Below are 19,097 nucleotides of genomic sequence, written 5' to 3' on the forward strand. Positions count from 1 at the left end.
CCTGCATCCCCCCCAACACCCCCTGATCCTGCCTTCTTCATTATTCAATCAAATCTTTTGTAGTTAACGTATGTGTTATTAATAGAGGATCGACAACTATATGCAAATACGCACACAGGCCACTGATTTAAAACATGCACAAGCACTGCTTTTAAGTTGTTGTCTACATTTTTTAAGATTTAAGTCACCAAATCAGATCAGATTCAGGTGCGTACCCACTGACTAACACTGGCAGCTGTGGCATTAACAATAAACTGAGAAACTTGTTCTCTCAGCTTGTCCCAGGGCTCTGTGTGGTTGACCTATCAAGAGAGTGAAAAAGGAAAGGAAAAAAAACAAAAAAAACCTTCACCTCGCTAATGTTGTTTTCTCAAATGATTTTATGACAAGGGAGCAACAAGGCTGAAACAGGATTAGTCCACTGTGTCTGAATCCATTTGGCTAAAAATTGACCACGTACTGATTTTATTTTAATCACAACAGACCCTTTTAATTATTGGAGTAATTAGTAAAATATATGTGCCTTCACCTCATATTGATCTATATTGTCTGTACAGTTAGTGATGCACGGTATCGACTAAGACACACACCCCCTATCCAAACCATATACACGCACACACACACACACACACACACACACACACACACACACACACACACACACACACACACACACACACGCACACACACACACACACACCATCCCTTAAACCACCCCCCAACAACCCTCCCCTAACCCCTCCAGGGCTTTGATATCTCTCTCTCTCTCTAACACACTGCCTCTCTCTTCTGCCTCCGGGTGCTTGGAAGAGTTGGTAGGGGGGTCAGTGGGTGTGTGCATGTGGGTGTGTGCGTGTGTGTGTGTTGGCTGAGCTGTTTAGCCTGATGGGCCCTGAAGAGGACAGATGACCAGCAGAGCAGAAGAAACTGCAGAGCTGAATAACTCTTCCATCCCTCCGTCACGTCAGGAGGAATTCTGCGCCGTGCGAGACACCCGGCCTAAGTGTTGTGACGCCTAATTACCACCAGCAGCAGCAGCAGCACCCAGCGGCACCCACGGCACAACGGCTCCTTCGGACGGACGGCCCTTTGTAGTTTCACACGCAGAAGGAAGGAGGGAGAGAAAAGAGACGCCCGTGTGACGCCGGGAGGGGTGAATGTGTGCGCGTTGGGAGGTGGGCTAAAAAGAATGTGAGGTCTGTTTGAAGTTTGCAAGTTTTGGCCGTTTCTTTTTTCTTTTTTTTTCTTTTTTTTGCTTTCTTCATCTCCTCAGAGGAGTCACTTTTCTGACTCAACAAAACACCTCTTTCCTTCCTTTGTTGTTAAATGTCTTCTCTCTCTCTTGCCACACACTTGAACTTGACACTTCATCCTACTTTCCCCAGACAAGGTACCTTTAATGGCACCTCAGTAGAGTCTGGGCTCTGTTGGGCTCCCCTCCCTGTGTGCAAAGTCCTGCTGTGTGTGCTTTTTTTTTTTTTTTCCTTGAACTGCAAGTCTGACATCATAATTCAAGGGATGGCAGAAATAATAATCGACAAAAAAACAAAACATTAAAATATAGTTTTTCATTTTCGAAATATTTTTCTAAATTCCTGAAAACACGTCTGTTAAGTGTACATGCGTGGCACTACAACATCCATACAGTCTGTGCGTGGTTAAGTGTAAATGGTCAGTGCGCATTATGGCCAAATGATGTGTTTTCTTGCTCTGAGGAACATTGTAGCAGAACCAGTCCCATGCCATTAGCTGTACAGCAAATATGATTTCACGGCATCCATTGAGTCCTTCACCAAGAATTTGTGTCGAGGCGTTCATGTGGGCTTGAACATGAGGAGCAGCGGGGCCATCACACTTTGGTCCATCTCATTTAGAGCTGGCATGCTTAACACAGCCTCTCTCTCCTGCTCAGACACACATGCACACACTCGTCCAGTGGGAGTGGGGGGGGTGGGGGGGCAGAGCGAGTGTTCCCTGGCACACTAATCGGCATGACAGAAATAAAATAAAGAGAGTTGGACTCCGTCAAAACATGTATGGCCCCTTAAACAGAGAGCTAATAAAAGAGCTAAAGCTGCTTGTCCTTTCAGCTGAGCCTGCCTGATCACACACCAACAGTCACATTATCTTAATTCAGGGGATTCTTTTAAGTGTCTCCTTAAACAACGGAGGGAACGCTGCTCGGGAAAGACAAATGAGTTTACCAGTTTTAGCAGGGGTAAGTGCCTAAATCCAGCGCCATCGATCCCTATCTGGGTTATTACGAGTCTGTGAGCTGCCACTGGAGCTCGGCTGGTCGAAAAGGCTTTAAATATTACGGCGCTAAAGAGGGTGGAGAGATGCGTTTGAAGCAAACCACCTCGTCCTCTGTAGTGGTCAATACCTGCAGGCGCCACAGGAAGGGCACTCGCACATGCAAACACTCACAAGTGACAGTCACGGCCACCCCCCACGTTACACACACACACATACATGAATGCATATTGGTAAAGGGATGCCTTCAGAACCAACAGATTGGCCCTCTGACTCCACGGGAAAAATTGATTTTTCTCTCTCTCGTCTTTTTTTTCTCCCGGGAGGTGCTGGGCAGGTTTTTAACCTAACACTCTAACCTGAGTGTTAATGCACAAAGAGACATCATGTCCATTGATCCGGTGGTGCCGCCAGAGCGTCTTTAAACGTCTGAGGGGCAGAAACAAGACGGGGGGGGGTTATGCTAAACGAGAAGGATCATAGCCTTCATGTGGAAAATTATTTACAATGCATATATCACTGTTTGCTGCTGCAGCCACCATTAGAGTAAAAATTATCAATTTAATGCAGTAGTTTTAATTGTACCATTTCTAGTTTGGGCGGTAAACTTCACAAAAACAGCTGCTGTTAGATGTAGAGTCTCATACAACACGAAAACTAATTTAGATTCAGCAAAAAGTTTTGCAAAAAAAATACAGCACCTGCAACAGTGGGTAGGAGTAGGACAAAGAAAGTACTCCAACCCTCCGGTGTAGCACATCCTGTCTGCTAATTATTGTTAAAAAAAAATAATAAAATAAAATAATACGGATTAATAATACATTAAAGACAACCAGAAGAAAAAAAAATCCCAGCCATAAAACATATGTATTTTTAATATGAATCTCACTGAATCAATACCCTCAATTAGCAACAGCAAGCAAATTGCCAGGCGAGGCGTAATTACTCGAAGGTCAGTAGGTATTATTCACAGTCACTTTAGTTTACCACATTAGAACAAGACAGGACGTCGGGCTAAAATTATAAATTCCATTCCCATATCTGTCCCTTTCTGATTTAGATGGATGAAGAATAATTAACTCCTAATTATTCAGATCACTTAAGGCACTTTCTGGATCCACAAAAGAGATGCTGTCGTGTCTGTCAGCCCACTTCAGCTGCTATCATTTCGAACGATCCAACAACTTGACCAATGACAACGTAAAAAAAAAAATTAAAAATTAAAAAAAAAAAAAAAAACGCTCCGGCTGGCTGTCTGTGTCTCCCCCCCCACCCGAACCCCCTCCAGCTCCAACCGTTTCTACCTCAGAGGGTCTTAAGGAGGCACACTTCCTTTAAATTCACCCATATGCAAATTTTAAGATGTGATTTGCATTTTAAAGTATTTAACTCCCCATATTTATTGGGCTCTGAGGCCTTGCTGATCATTGATTTATGTGCTTCCGGCAATCATATTTCCATATTTTGTGTGGTTTTTAACGACAGTAATAATTCAAATATGCAAAAAGTTGTTCTTTGAACGATATCTTTAATTATATCCTCAAAGCATCATTCCTTTTTCGCTGCGTTTTTTTTTTTCAAGAGCCGAGATTGTCTTTGAATAAAAAAAAAAAAAAAAGGCTGAAGAATCATAAATTAGATTGTGCGATGAGACATTGACGGGCAAAACTCCAGTCGGCCACCTTATGCACAGGGAGACGTCTTAGCATGTTTTGCCTCTCTCTGAAGCAACAAACAGACTCGGGGTGCTCTGCTGTACAGGGACCCGTGTGACCTTGTCCCCAGAGCCCTTTATTAATGCTGACATTCTTTCACCACAAATCCGGTCTCAGATTGTGAAATTCGTCTCTTATACTCAACCAGAAAACAAAAAAACACACAAGCATAAAAAAAAAAAAAAACAAGGAGACCTTCCCCTTGTTTTGCCGCTAACACAGAAAGTTTCTCTGTCACCTCTCCTTATTAGAATTGTCAGAGTCGCCGCGCGCTCTTATGAAAGCCTTCACCCTCCGCATGATTAAAAGTGGCGGGTTCCCACCACCATTTGGCCTATCAGCATCACGGAGCAGCCGTCAAATGTGTCTGCGGACCTCCTTGCCCATATTCCCTTTGTCACCTCGGCACGGCGTGGAAACTTTTTAGAATAATTGCTCACCCGTACACGAGCACGGGTGACTAATATATTAGATTAGTGGTGTTTGGTTGCAAAGGGGTAAAAGGGGGTGTTTCATTATCTTGCTCACTTGGTAGGCTGCATTACTGTGAGAGTCAATATGAAAACAGAGAGGAGATTAATTTAGCAAGAGAGCATTCACGTTAGACCTCTGACCGTGATCAGCAGCACTGTAGACCTACTACACTGGAAATTATAGCATCCTCATACTGCATGTCAGAACTCTGCAATAGCATCATCTATGGAATCAAACAAATCTATTATGTTAAAAGTTTTAAATGTATTCAAACTAAATATTACATACATCATACATATTTCTTTTGCATATTTTTTTGTAACCACACATGGTCTCATAATCTCTGACTGCAATCTGAACTGCGTCAAAAAGTGTTTACAAGCTCCAGTCTGCATGTTCTCTCTTTTTCTCTCTCTCTCTCTCTTTATTCTCTCTCCCTTTCACACACACGCGCACACACACACACTCAAAGACAAAATACATATTTTTCAAACAAGGGCATGAAAATCCAACGTACTGTCTGTTATTAATTTGAACAGCCAAATTAACGTTGTAAACATAAATAATAATTTTCCTGGAATGTGTCTAAAAACTAAAGTGGCAAATTAATGAAAAAATATTATTTGTATATTACAGCAGCATCATAATTATTAGCCACGGTAATTACTCTTGTCACTGTAATAATTTTTCAATTTTCTTGATAATTTGTATCATCAAAATACACTCAGTGTGGGCGATGGTTCCACGGCACTGTGGTTTTAAACGCAGGGATGTAGAGAGGATGAGTTCAGTACAAGCCAAACACATTAACACGGGGGCCCTTGGAGGATGCATTTCACCCCAATGTTTCACTATCACTGCTGAGTCTTGCACCGAGTGCACGTAACATATGTTACAACCCCCCTTCCACCCCCTGAGACTCCTGGCACACCACCCTCCACTCCACAAATAAGCTTTAAGCCTCGCTTCACATTTCTGCACAGTGGCTCTGAAACTGATCACTGCGGATCAGTGTTATTAAGTTAAATTGATTTAATGCTATGTTTATATTTGTGACATATACACAGACGCACGCGCCACGGACACTTTTACAAGTAGCACCCACACTCCGGAGCATCTTCCTCCTTTTATCTCAGTCAGTCTGAAAGGGATTATGGAGGGGGAATGTTAAAAACTAAATTGATTATGTGGCATTTGAATATGTATTTAATATAACATGGAAGGGCGCATTCACATCTACACACACACGCTACCCATGCAGAGACTAGTCCACGAGCACACACTTACGAGGAGCGCCAAAACAGCAGTCGAGCGCGGTCAATGAAGAGGTTGAGAGCTGATCAATTTACAAAGCAAATAAAAAAAGGCCTAATGATAAAATCACTGTAATGCATCGCAAAACTGTATAAACTCCTCCAACATCCAATCTAAGTTGCACTAGTGACAGAAAGGTTTTTTGTTTTGTAGTTAAATCAGGATAAAGCAAATCAATTAGGCTCTGCTGAAAATCCCTCATCTAGTGTAGCAGAGCTGTGAAACAGAGTGTAAAACTATTCTCTCTCCCTCTCCACAAAGGTTATCGCATTGTATCTTATTGCCTTTACCTGCTCCTATTCACTGTGAACATGCACTGATTTGAATAAGCACCGCTCCAGAGGCTCTCTTATCAGATCCCAGACGGGTGTGCCAACACAGCAGTATCAGGTACACACCATCTCTCTCTCTCTCTCTCTCTCTCTCGCTCTCTCGCTCTCTCCGCCGCCCAAAAAAATAAAAGGAAAAAAAAAGAAAAATGTTAGGAGAAAAGAAAGAAAGAAAGAATAGAAGAGAAGTAGAAGAAGAAGAAGAAGAGAGTTGTTGTTGCATCTGGGATGTGTTGCCTGATAACATGATCTGGCTATAATCACATCCAGGCTGGAAATGCAAAAGTGACCAAAAGAGGAAAGCAGTTAATCCCTCTCTGGAAATGATTCCACCCCCCCCTTTTCCATTTTCTGATTCACGCATTTTTTAAAAAACTTCTTTTATCATCCGGAATATATTTTCTACAATCGCTGACCTACACACTCATCAATTTATTTCGCGTGGAAAACGCAGGATATAATGTACTGAATTTTTAAGTGGGGTATTATTAAAAAAAAATCATTAAGTGGTGTGATAAAAACAAATTGTAGATCCACTAATGTGCAACAATTACCCACCGTAGGCATGATATTTTAAAGGTTTCATTTCATTAATAGCTTGCATTGGGACTTTGTTTCTCACTATACACAGCCACAGGAATACAATTCCCTGAAGATGCACTGGTTTCCAGTTTGGTGCCGTTGTTTGCTTTTTCTCTACGAGGGGAAAACACCAGCTCGGGAAGGCATCAGTCAGTGAGGTTAGCGAGCATGGTAGCAACATGACCTCAGAAAATGTATCCTCCTCGGGTAGGTTAAACACACACAAACACACTCGCACACAAACAAACGCTCACTGAGACCATGCTCATTTCCCCAGTCCTCTTAACAGGCTAACCTGCTCTCTTCATTAGGGTGCTGCGGGGACTTATCACTGTGTAGTCTTTGTCCTTGCTGTAATTGCCCTCTCGGCATGTCAGCCCCCACCCACTCGCCACCCACCACCATCACGGCAGCCCCCACACCCGGCCAGCCCCAGCATCAGCCCCCTCGTGACAGGCCTGGTTAGACGGCGGTGCGGGGAGCCTCTCCTGAGACCTGCTGATCGGCCCCTCAGGTCCACCGGTATAGAGAGGCTTGTCCTAGTTAAAGCAGCACCGGCAGGGACACCCCCTCTGAACACTATGTCTGCCCTGCCACAAGCCCAGCCTCCAACTCTGCTCATTTACAACTACACTTACACCCAATGTGGTAGTCTCACCAAAGATACACGCGGAAATGTTCGGCTTACAGAATTTCTACTTTTGAAAGTACGACTTTGGCACGCGTCAGACATGAAATCATATTTAAATGAGCCATTTCCCTTTTGTAGGAATCGACACATTCAATTAATTATAAGATCTGAAATAACTTGGCCAAAAAGTTTGATTTGATTATCCGTCTTCCAGCAGTTCTGACCACTAACCTATACGATTACACCCAATGCATGTTGGCCTTGTATTTTATTAAAAAATGACAAATATCAATTGAAATAAATGTTTAAAGAGTCAGAGATTTAAACAAACCTTTTAAACAGAATGAATAGAATCTTAATTGCATTTCATTCATGCAAGAGATCCACATGTACCACACACCAGGCAGTCTCATACTGCAAATCAAGCCTGTGACTGTGGGTTTCTAGCAAGTTGAATGGCGCCATCTAATGCCCAACAATAAGACCACAAGACCACAAGTGTTTCTATAAGCTGCACATTGGACTCAAAGAAACAAATTAGTTTTTTTGGCTCTTCTTGAAGATTCTGTAGCCTGTAAAAGTCTCAGTAATCAGATATTGCTGGGGGGCTTGGAAGGCATCAGGCAGGCTTTGAAGTGACCATAAAAGTGGGCAGAGTAAACCCCCTAATTTGAAATTTAACTGTAATAGACACAGAGCTATCAGTGTTGCAGCATAATCCTGACCTCTGTTTGTTTTGCTGAATAAACAGAATAAATGAATAAATGCTTCCTCTTCACATGGCGTGCTCCTCCTCATCACGCTCAACGTGTTTTTTCCTGCGGGGTAATCGATGTGTCAGCGTTTTCACGGCCGGCTGCAGGGGTGCAGACCTGAGCCTCGGTCTGGAAGGGCTCAGTGGCGTCGGGGGTTAACGTGGCGCAGCATTGGGGAACGTGCAGACAGCGTGGCTGACAGTGGGGTCTTCCTCTTCTCTGGCCACATGTCCTCTCCTCTCTCCTGCAGGCCTGACACTTGTGGATGTCGGACTGGAGGGCGAGCAATCCCTCCCTGCCCAATCCCTCCCTCTTTACACTTTATCCTCAAAAAATTACCCCCATCTGCCCCCGTCAGCAGCTTCGGCACAATTTGGTGGCAACTGTGCAGATGAGGAGATTTTAGTGGCAGCCACAAAGCATGATCCTAACCTCTTCCACCTCAACACCCAACAATCAGCTACCGGGGCCACAAGGAAGCGGCCAAACAAACAGCAAGACATAAAAGAGAAGTGATATGCCGTATAACGTTTTAATAACTTTGTCGCACCACATCCGAAATGCAAACACATTAAAGTGGACACAGTGCCCCTCTCATTAAACACACAGCAGTGTAAACATTATCTACCCCCCTCCGCACTTGCATAAACATACACAAAGACCTCATTGCCTTTCTGCATGCCTGCATCCATCCTACGGCAATGCCACCAACAAGCCTTGGGAGTTTTTCTACGGGGGTGTTTTATGTGTCCCGTGGGGCTCGGAGACAGTGAGATGTGGATATAGCACACAGAGGATCCCAGTCAAGGACACGGGCAGCATCACTCACTCCGCCATTATTCGCTCATATTTAAAGCTGGGGCTACCTGAGGGACTGTAGCTACACATGCAGAGGAGGACGGGTGATTTCAGAGTCCGACGGGTGTGCTGAGCGACTGTGAGCTGAAGGAGACGCAACACGGGCAGAGGGAGAGAGAGAGAGGGGGAGTGACGGAGGGCTTTATATGTCAGCCCGGTGATACCAGCGTTTTTATGGCCGAATATTTTTCCCCTTGTCAGAGCTGGATAAGGAATCACCATAAGGTTGGGGAGCATGAATATTGCCCTTGAGGGCCCAATGTGGCTGCTCCTGTTTATGGTTGACTAGCAATCAGCCACCGATTCAGGACCCACAACCCCTCATCCATCCATGTCAGCAATTAATCAATTAAACGGGCAGTGGGGAGGAGTGGGGATCGGCTAGGTGTGTTAATACAATAGCCTGTTAAGGTTGATGTAATTTCATCACTAATGTCACCCATTCATCACAGCTTATTATCTGTTTCGCATAGACAACAGTCAATACCTCTTCATAAATCTGAGAATAATCCGGATCACGTGATATTAAGCCCGAAGGATGGCACGAAACGATGGACTACAGCAAATGAGCACCAAGTTTAACAAGCCAAGTGAAGCAGGTGGCAAACATAATATGACATATCATAAAACAGTAGTCCAGACATTTTATGTAACCACTCAATACAGCCACGAAAGAAACCAGAACCCTTTTCATAAAAGCTAAAAACACAATCGGAGAACAAACGGAAACAAACTGTCTTTAAATTGTACATTCTGTCTCTGATTTATCAATCTGGGATAAAAATAACAATGCAATTAACCCCAACTATGTATCCCTGTTGGCTCTAAACCACCACGTAGTATCCACAGTCTTCTATCATAATAGAAAACCAAGTCTCTGCGTGTGTACAAGTGTGTAAATAGCTGGTTGTGTGTAGGAGGAGGCCCTGTGCGCTTGTGTGCCTGGTATGAGCATGTGTGGGCCAGACCACATGTGATACACAAAGTGAGAGCGGTATTTGGCGTACCGATGGATACGAGGGCCTGTATCGCTAACAATGTTTTCTGGATTGGAGCCACTGACAGCAGACAGTTTGTGCCAGTATTTCATAACTCGAAATGTCACCGTTTTCAAGGCCAAAATATCAGCAAACTTACAAAGACTCAGTGTTTCTCCGAGATTTTCATTACAGTTTCGGAGACAACACTGGGACAATGGTCCCTGGTGTGGAACATATTATAATGTTACTGATAGTTTACAGTCCTGCTTGTGTTTTTTTATATCCAAACCACTTTTGTAATTATCTATTTTCTGCACTTGGCTCCTGTTCCACATCCAGTAATCTTTCCTAGTCTTGCAGGGTTGGAATAGGGCTTCTTTTTGTCAGTTATATACGTGGTTAATCAATATATCTTTGAGTGCTACAATTGCCCAGTGTCCAGGGTGAAGTCCAACCAACCGTCCAAAACCCAAAGGCCTATCATTTATCATCAAAAAAGTTGGATATTTTTGCTTAAAAAATGACTTGAACAATTAGTTGATTATTAAAATATTTGGCAACCGATTTTCTTTCATTAGACTAATCGCTTAATAGACTAATTGTTGCAGCTCTGGCAAGTAACTGCTGATACTGAGGGCTTATAAAGCTCACTGAGGCAATGTAAGTAATACCGGGCCACACAAATGAACTTCACTTGACCTAACAGCTAATCATAACCATAATCTATGGATAATTGTTTGGAATCTGATCAAATTGTTTCATCAGACTTGAGAGCTTACCTCTGACAAGCAGCATAGTGTTGATTAATTCTACAATAAATACAGCATGTAATCAAACAAACGACATCGTATCCATCATATCAATGGGACAGCGCCGACTGGCTGACATCCAATTTTTAACAGGAGGCCAATACCTGCCCTGTATATCGGTCTAATGCCACTAACAGCTTCAGTCAGACACAAAGAGCCTCCCTTCCACCCAAGCCAACATTTCCCCAGCACTCCCAGCAGGTACATCAGCTCAATTATGATGATGGCAATGACTGATTGCATTTTACCTCTCCCCTGTTCCCCCAATAAGTCTGGCCATCACAGAGAGAGAGAGAGAGAGAGAGAGAGAGGGAGAAAGAGACAGAGACAGAGACAGAGACGGAGATAGCAGCGTCATCTCCGGTGAGCTACGAGCATCCCAGATGCCAGTCACCGGGACGGTATCAAACATCTCGGTGGCAGACTCACCATGAAAATAATCTATACCTACAGGAAGTCAATTAAAAAGTGCCAGGGGAGATTAAGAGCAGCGTGACAGCTTTTCGTCAGGCCACAGGTTCGTCGGGGAGAACCAGCATGTTGCGCGTCTGCTGCGACTGCGTTGAAGGTAAAGTGTGTGTGTTGGTAGTAAAGACATGTTGGAAAAGCGGGCGGCAGTGTCGGCGGTGGAGGGAGGAGGGAGGAGGCCGTTTGCGAACATCCTTAAAAGCTCCCTCATGAATATTAAAAAGGCCTTTGGCAGCCAGCAGCTCTGCTACAAGTTTGCAAACCAGTGTAATGTGTCTGTTTGCGCTGGGAAAGGACTCAGTCCGGATATCAATTAAATCAAGCGTTGTCAGTCTGATGGCGCTCTCAATGGAGGGACAGCCCATTCCCCTCTACACATCAGCTCAGCTTTGTGTCAACCATCCATCTCTCATCCTCCCCTTCCCTTCCTCCTCTCTCTCCCGGTTGCCATCTTCATCAGCCTGGACCCACTCTCTCTCTGTCCCTCCTTTGCTCCCTCTGCCGCTCTGTCTCTCAAGCAGCCGGTAACTGAATGCACAAATTACTCTCCCCTCCACCTTTAACTCCCACTAAATCTTTCCCCTTTTCCACTTTGCTGAGCCGGGATATTTTATTCCTCCATCAAATATGCATCCCATTAATTAAGTTAAATTACTCCTGACTGCCAAATATCCCCTGCCCCGATGGGTGTCAACACAGAAATGCATGACTGTGAACCTGCAATGACACGGCCCCAACACTTAAACATGAGTTACGGCCTTTTCCAGCTCCATCCATGGGCAGATTACCAGACACTTTGGGCTGCTGGAATTAAGCGCCGTTTGCTCCTTCCCCTCCACCCAGCTTTTTAATAAGTGCACAATGGATGACACTCGCACTTCTGACAATGAGAGGACTGATATTTTAATTACACCCCTTTTTTCATCTGCCTTCCTCTTCATCTTTTAATTGCTGTTGTTAATCACTCATTAACTTTCCCCTCTTTATTTTCTCTCTCCTAGAATATACCTATGACATGATTAGCTCTATAGAATGGATTGTTCAGCAACATTTTTTTTTAATAATTGAACTACTTCAGAGGATAAAGTTTGCACTTCTTTTGTGGGGACCAGGTTTTGGGTGGAGGGAGCAAACTTTCCCCATGTTTCTGCAACGAATGGCATTCATTTATCTTTGTTAGCTGATGTTAATCTTTAGAGGGTAAATTCAAAGTGTATAAAAAGTAATGAAGATAGGGTCTTCTAAGGCAAAATGTATTACTGGGGATTGACCCATTATCGGCCTGGCCGATTATTGGAATTGACATTCAGCATTTTTCTGATCTGAATTTATTAGGGGGTTTTTTGTTTGACTGTTGACAATTTAGTTTTAAAACACGCTACTTCGGCTCTCGTGCCGTCTCCTCTCTTGGTCTACAGTCACCCCTCTGTGGTCCAACCCATGATTGGTTAGTTTTTCACTTGTAGTAGTAATGGCAGTAGTAGTGGCTTGGAATTAAAGTTATTAAAATGTTCTTGTGGAGTTCAAAGTACAATATTTAGTTCCAAAATGTAATGGAAGTATAGAGAAGCAGAAAATGGAAAATGTCCCTGAGTGCAGTACTTGAGTAAGTCATACTTACTTATAGTTACTTCCCTTAATTGGTTATTTAAAACTTTGCCATTAAGAGTTTTAATAAATGTTGGTTATTGGTCTCCTTGATTACTTATAATGGGCATCGGTGTCAGCCCTGCCAAAAAAAAAAAAAAAAAAAATCATATCTCCACATTCAAACCCTACTTATTATGACTTTATTGTACTTACTACTAATTATAATAATAAAAACCTGAGAAGGGCTGAGACCACAAGAAGTTAAACGTTGTTAAAAAGAAGTTACAAAGATCATACACCATGCAGACAATAGCCACTTAACTGAGACAGTCCTCAAGAGTAGTATAACTTACTATCATAAGCCTATGTGCTGTGTTGGCTCCCTTGCTTAACTACTGATCTTGCCATTTAGCGTCTGGGCCCAATGTTTGTTTTTGTTTGTCTTTGATTAAAGTGAAATGCTCTGATTATGAAGCCCCCAGGCCCCTGTTCTGGGCCCCACTAAAGAATATGAGATAGTTATTAAAACCTAATAGGACTGATCTGCTGACATAGATTTCTCTCTTTGTCTCTGGCGCTCAGAGATGCTGAGCGGGGTCCCATTCAAACTCTTCAAAAGCATCCCTTTCACCGACTTGAGACTGACTGAGCAAACAGACGTCGTCTCCCTCAAGTAATTGTGCTGTGTAGTTTGAAAGGCAAAATTTAACAGCATTTGCCGTCTTTCTGCTGAGTATTGGGCCTCAAATCCAAACTCGACTAATGAAGCCATATGTTTGTTGTCATTTCGTCAGCTGAGCGATATCTGCAAGGACACGTCACTTGTGAGGAAATAAAGTCTGACAATCCGGCTCAAGTATAAAAGTATAAAAAGTGTAAAACTGTACACTGGTGGATTTATACTGATACATTGATGCTGTTGAGAATTGATTTCTCTCTCTCTCTACCCTCTTCTTCCTTGCCTTTTCGGTGTGTGCATGTGTGCCTCTGTGTCTGTGCATGAGAGCGTGTTTCTATTGCAAAAAACATTAATTTTACAAACATCAGCCCAAGGCTACTAAACACATCCAATCCATTATGCTGCGCTTTATCGTGTTATGGGGGGTAACGGGCTGTAAAGCTGTCTCGGTCATAAAGAGCGATCGCAGAGTGCCGACTCAAACCAGGATGCCGAGCTCTCCTAGCCATACGCAGCCCTCGTTATCATCAGAACAGCTCCGTCACATACTTAACCTTTCCAGACCAGCCTTTCTGCATTATTTTCACAATGACCTTTAGCGTTACTTATTTCATTTCCAATAATGGCACACTAAATTTCATTAAATGCATCAGAGCAAAATGTGTTTATTTTGGTGAAGGGGACTTCGCTGACTGACAAGGTCCATGTTCCCAGATGCAGAGTGTTAGGTGTCCAAAGCAGTAAACACTAATATATCTTCCTGATGGGGATAAATACCGGGCCCTTGAAGAGCGCTCATAAAATAGATGGATGAAAGCAAAAAGTAAAAAAGGTCTACACACACTTAAATTAGAGGTACATACAGAAATGTGGTTGCTATTTTAACTAGAAGAAGTTCAGGGATGCACTGGAGGACACAGCCCCTTGGTTAAGATTAGTTCACCAACTTTTAGGCCAAACAGAAAAAAAAATAATGTTTATAGAAATATCAAAAGCCTGGCGGTAGTTTAGCTTGAGCTGATCATGCTTCATTTTTATACTTTCCCCCTTTACATGCCTGCTACTGCACATTTACAGGCATCAGAAGCTTGGCAAATGTACTGATGAAATATACAAACACAAAAGAAGGCTTATTGAATCTGAATCGTCTGAGGAAAATATTCAGCGTTTACATCTGTTGTGTGATAATGAATTCAGAATTCCAGCTTTCAGTTCCTGCCAACACATGGTGCACGCTCTCGGTCGCACACAGCTAAAATCAGTGAGGACATTATGAGCTTTCAAAAGGTCTGACTCGAACATAAATACGTAGCTACCCTGGAGCTGTTGTATCGCAGACACAACCCCTCAGCCTGTAAGGAGCACTGTGTTTCACACCCTTGCTGTATGAGCGGAGGGGGTGGGGAGGGGATGGAGGGATCTTAGCGAAATCGCTAATGTACGTGATGATTAAGTGTAACTCAAATACTGAGTGTGTTGTTCGTAGGCCTGACAGGCAGTAATTTGGTGTATTATATTCTGCGGTTTTAATTGCACGCCACCAACGTGTCCCTCTGACACGTTATGAAGCGATGATGTACAATTATTTCGGGGCGGCGGGAGATCAGTGGAGTGACATTATAATCATCCTCATAGGGATCCCTCTCTTCATCTGCAACAACCATTAATGTTTAAATGGGGGGAAAAAAAAAACATAAAAATAGTTCTCAGGGAGTTCTAACCAGAATCTGTTTGAGGATTATAGAGAATCACGTCAGGGGAGAAGGAGAGGGGTGTGGATAGACAATAGAGGGGCTGAGTTAAGTGACGGCTTTCTCTGGATAAGCAGCAAGCTAAGATGCTCCTCCACTGTCACTGCCAGGCCTCACACTACTCATACAGGCCCGGGCATTAAGGCACATTACAGCGGATGAGCCACGCAGGGCGGAACTGATGGGCTATTCTGGGAACAGACCAGACAATCTCACAAGACAGGGGGGACATAAAAACCCTGACATGAGCCAGCCCCATCCTGTTAACAGTCAAATCACACACACAACACCCAACATGAAATCATGACTATATATACTCTCTCTAACACTAAGTCAAGAAAACTGAGACGAGGGAGGGGGGGAGGGAAAAACACAATGCAGCCTCCTACACAGTGGAGACAAACTTTAGCACGTCGCAAACTTTTCTGTGTTGTGAGAAAGCAACCGTTTGGAAGTTTTGTTCAAATTCCTGAAGTGACACTAGGAAGAGCAGCTTATGACCCATAATCATAAAACGGGAGTCCACAAGAGGACAATCCACGTCCATGAGAGTGTTAATACTTCTAAGGCCCGGACTGAGATATTAAACCAATGCCTCAAAGCATTTACACTGTTTATGCATAATTTAACACCTACAACAGCACTGGATGTCCATTGCATCTTTGGGGAGGACCAGGGAGCGGGAGGGTGGAAATGCTGAATCCAGGGCCTTTCTGTTAGATGATGGAGGAGAGGAGGAGGAGGCTCATTAAGTGGCCGAGCCCCACTGTGGACAAAACACGCCGGGAGGAAGTGCAAGAATCTGCCGTCTCACACACTTGAGGATTTTTTTTTTAACCAATTAAATATGAGAAATCTTATCTTGCATGCTAACAGCCAATTTGTGTTTTTCTGCTGCTTTTGCACCTTAAGAGTTCTTTATAGGCAAATTAAGGCAGATCAGTCTCTTTCAAAATAAATAGAAATAGATCTGTAGAAGCCTGCACAAACAGATGTCTGGAAGAAGTGGGAGAAATGGCGCGGTGGAGACAGAAAGCCTATAAAGTGTTAGCGATGATGAGCGAGGCACTGACCAGCCCGCTCAGGCTTGATTGGCGGCATGGTCAAGGGGTCCAATCTGTCCTGGCCTCGCATTTGCATTTGTTAATTAAATGCCACAACAATATGATCTTTAACTATCAACAAGTTCTCCCTCCCCCCCACCTGAGAGGCGAACGGCAGTGGTGAGCAGCAGCTAAAGTGAGGTGGACAGCCGAGGTGCAGCACATCCATTCGCCCGCGCTGACAGAGCCGAGGTAATCTTCGAGAAGAAAGTTTTACAAGGGAAACACGGCAATCAATGGTGGGGGTGGGGGGAGGAGGTATTTTAGAGAAGAACGGAAGAAAAAACACACCAACAACATGCTGAGGCTGAGATCTGAACAAAACAGCAATAAATTAAAACAGCAAAACTGGATGTCACAAAGCGGCCTAAACATGAAATTAAGACAAAACAAATTTTATATTGAAAAACGTGGATTCTAAGCAAATATGTGGAGGGAAAAAAAAAAAGTTTTTATTGTGATACAATATGTTGCCCCATCATTAGTATCCGCGGGAGGAAGCAGAACTTAATCGCACCATGATCTCACTTTACACCGGATCATCCATTAGTAACGTGCTTTAGATTCAGGTTAAGAACACATCATCAGCAGACGTGAAAAGTTTGGGGGAGCAAGCTATGTGTATGTATGGCTCTGGCCTTAATGAGGGTGTTTCTGGGGGTTTCTTTGTGTTTGCTGCTCTTTAGTCAAGAGGAGGGATGGCCCGGTGATCAGTCAGTACTGAAAGCACACACAGGGACGATTTGTCACCAGTGGCTGGCACTGGCAGCACACAGCTCCTCCATCCGCATGATTTGTGAAACCAGGGGCTGTATTTAGTAGACCCATTTAAAGGCATATTGGAGAACCGCTCCGTATGTATGTGTGTGTGTCTGTGTGTGTGTGTGTGTGTGTGTGTGTGTGTGTGTGTGTGTGTGTATGTAAAGCTAGACGCTTGGTCAAAAGCCCAACACATTTGCAGCACTTGGGAGAAGAGGGGTTTTCAGCTGGAGGGCTTGTGAAACATGAGCCTTTCCTCTCATTAAAGGAGAAGCTGTGTTTAAACCAAAGCTTGTTTGCTCCTGCTGTAATATGTTTGCGAACATCAGCGGGAGCAAATAAACACATTCACTCTGCTCGGCTTTGGAAGGAACAAAATCGGCCCACGACTGAACTAAATGGAATGGTTTACACAGAATTACACAGAGGGAGAAACTAATAACTCTACATATGTCTTCATCTTAGCGAGTGTGCAGCCATAGAAGCTCAATGGCACAAAGCTGGAAATCCCACCATTTACTCTATTCCCCGACTGCATGTTAAACAGCTTAACACGTCCATTTGAACATGGCAAGGCAGTGAGGAGGTCTACCACGGGAGTGAAACGAGCTGAACGCAACATATGGTCTACATGTAGGGGGTACAAGGTAGCGGGATAATAACTGTAGTCTTGCACTACTGGGTATTTATAGGCTTGTGGTTACCTACATAAACTTCCAATTAGGAGTATTTGTACAGCTGAAACGAAAAAGAAGGTAAAATAAACTCTTTTACCTAATTCATGAAGGGAGCCGACTAGAGGCACATTGGTCTTTTTAAGAAAAGGCGTGGGAGCAGTTAAATGTTAGAGAAACATTTTCACACGATTAATTTAAAAAATGCTAAATTATTACACAAATTTTTGGATTGTGTTAAGTCTGTGGCTAGTGTTAATTCAGTTGAGATGCCTCTAAACTGGATATTTTCTTGGCTACATAAACAAAGAACATTTCTATGTAGAGTTTCTATTAGAATATTAGATGTGTTTTAAATTTCACATACATCAGCGTATTTTAACCTAGCCTGGGTCATCAAGATTCTCTAAAGACATGCAAATTTTAATCTTTGGACTTGTTCATTGAGGTCGCGTGTGGAAGGTTTTAATGCTCTTTTTAAATATTAAAAATCTCACAATTTTGAAAAGGAATCAGATTAGCAGTGCATGTCTTATTGTGGTCAGGCAGGGTTTAACATTGATTAAATTATGAATTAGCTTGGGACAAATGCAATTTATAGTAGGCTGGGCAATAGATAATTACAAACGATCACTCCTGGAGAGACCAACATGAAATTTTCCTTCACCTGAGCTGGCTCTCAGCTATACACTACACATTAAAACCAAAAGGTGACTGCTCTATTGTTGTTGTAGCACTCCCCCCCCCCCTTTTATTAGATCAGTTGAGTCAGTTTACTGTTTAAAAAGAAAACTTAAAAAACATGTTTCAACTGACTTCTTCATGATCCCAGCACTTGCTTGCCAGTGTGTCTATGTAATGACATAGTAACCTTTGTTCAAAAGATTCTATACAAATATAGTTTTGCTACCTTACTTTTATATTGTGTTGCAATACCAAAGCTAAATATGTTACACTTAAAGAGACAGCAGGTAATGTTATCTCTAAATATTAATTCATTGGTCTCAAACTTACCTGATTCGGCTGAATTACATACATAATCACATGGCTGTTATATCTTTATGATCAAGTTACCATTTTTAGACAAGGGGGTAGGTCTAGGGAGGATATCCTGATTGGTTCTGATGGAGAAACTATGGACAGACTATTTTCACGACCTAAAGCATACTCTGCTTTTCTGTCATTTCTAAGCTAATTGGGACCATCATTTACAAAATGAACATCATGTCAGATTGAACAAGACTTTTAACTAGTGATTGAGAACATAAACTATTTAGGACATCATTTACTGAGGTAATAAATCAAGCACAAAGTGGGGTCATTTTCTCATAAGCTTTCATACAATGGGATTGTATGATTTAGCCTTCTGTCTC

The 19,097-nt window shown here is 43.0% G+C and overlaps 1 protein-coding gene across 3 annotated transcripts in view; it reads right to left on the reverse strand.

Moving 5' to 3' along the window:
* Window positions 1–19,097, reverse strand: part of znf407 (zinc finger protein 407) — a 159,058-nt gene that overhangs the window by 126,810 nt on the left and 13,151 nt on the right. The gene's annotated exons all lie outside the window — the stretch shown is intronic.

Source organism: Acanthopagrus latus, chromosome 17, assembly GCF_904848185.1.
Source record: "Acanthopagrus latus isolate v.2019 chromosome 17, fAcaLat1.1, whole genome shotgun sequence".
Lineage (NCBI taxonomy): Eukaryota > Metazoa > Chordata > Actinopteri > Spariformes > Sparidae > Acanthopagrus > Acanthopagrus latus.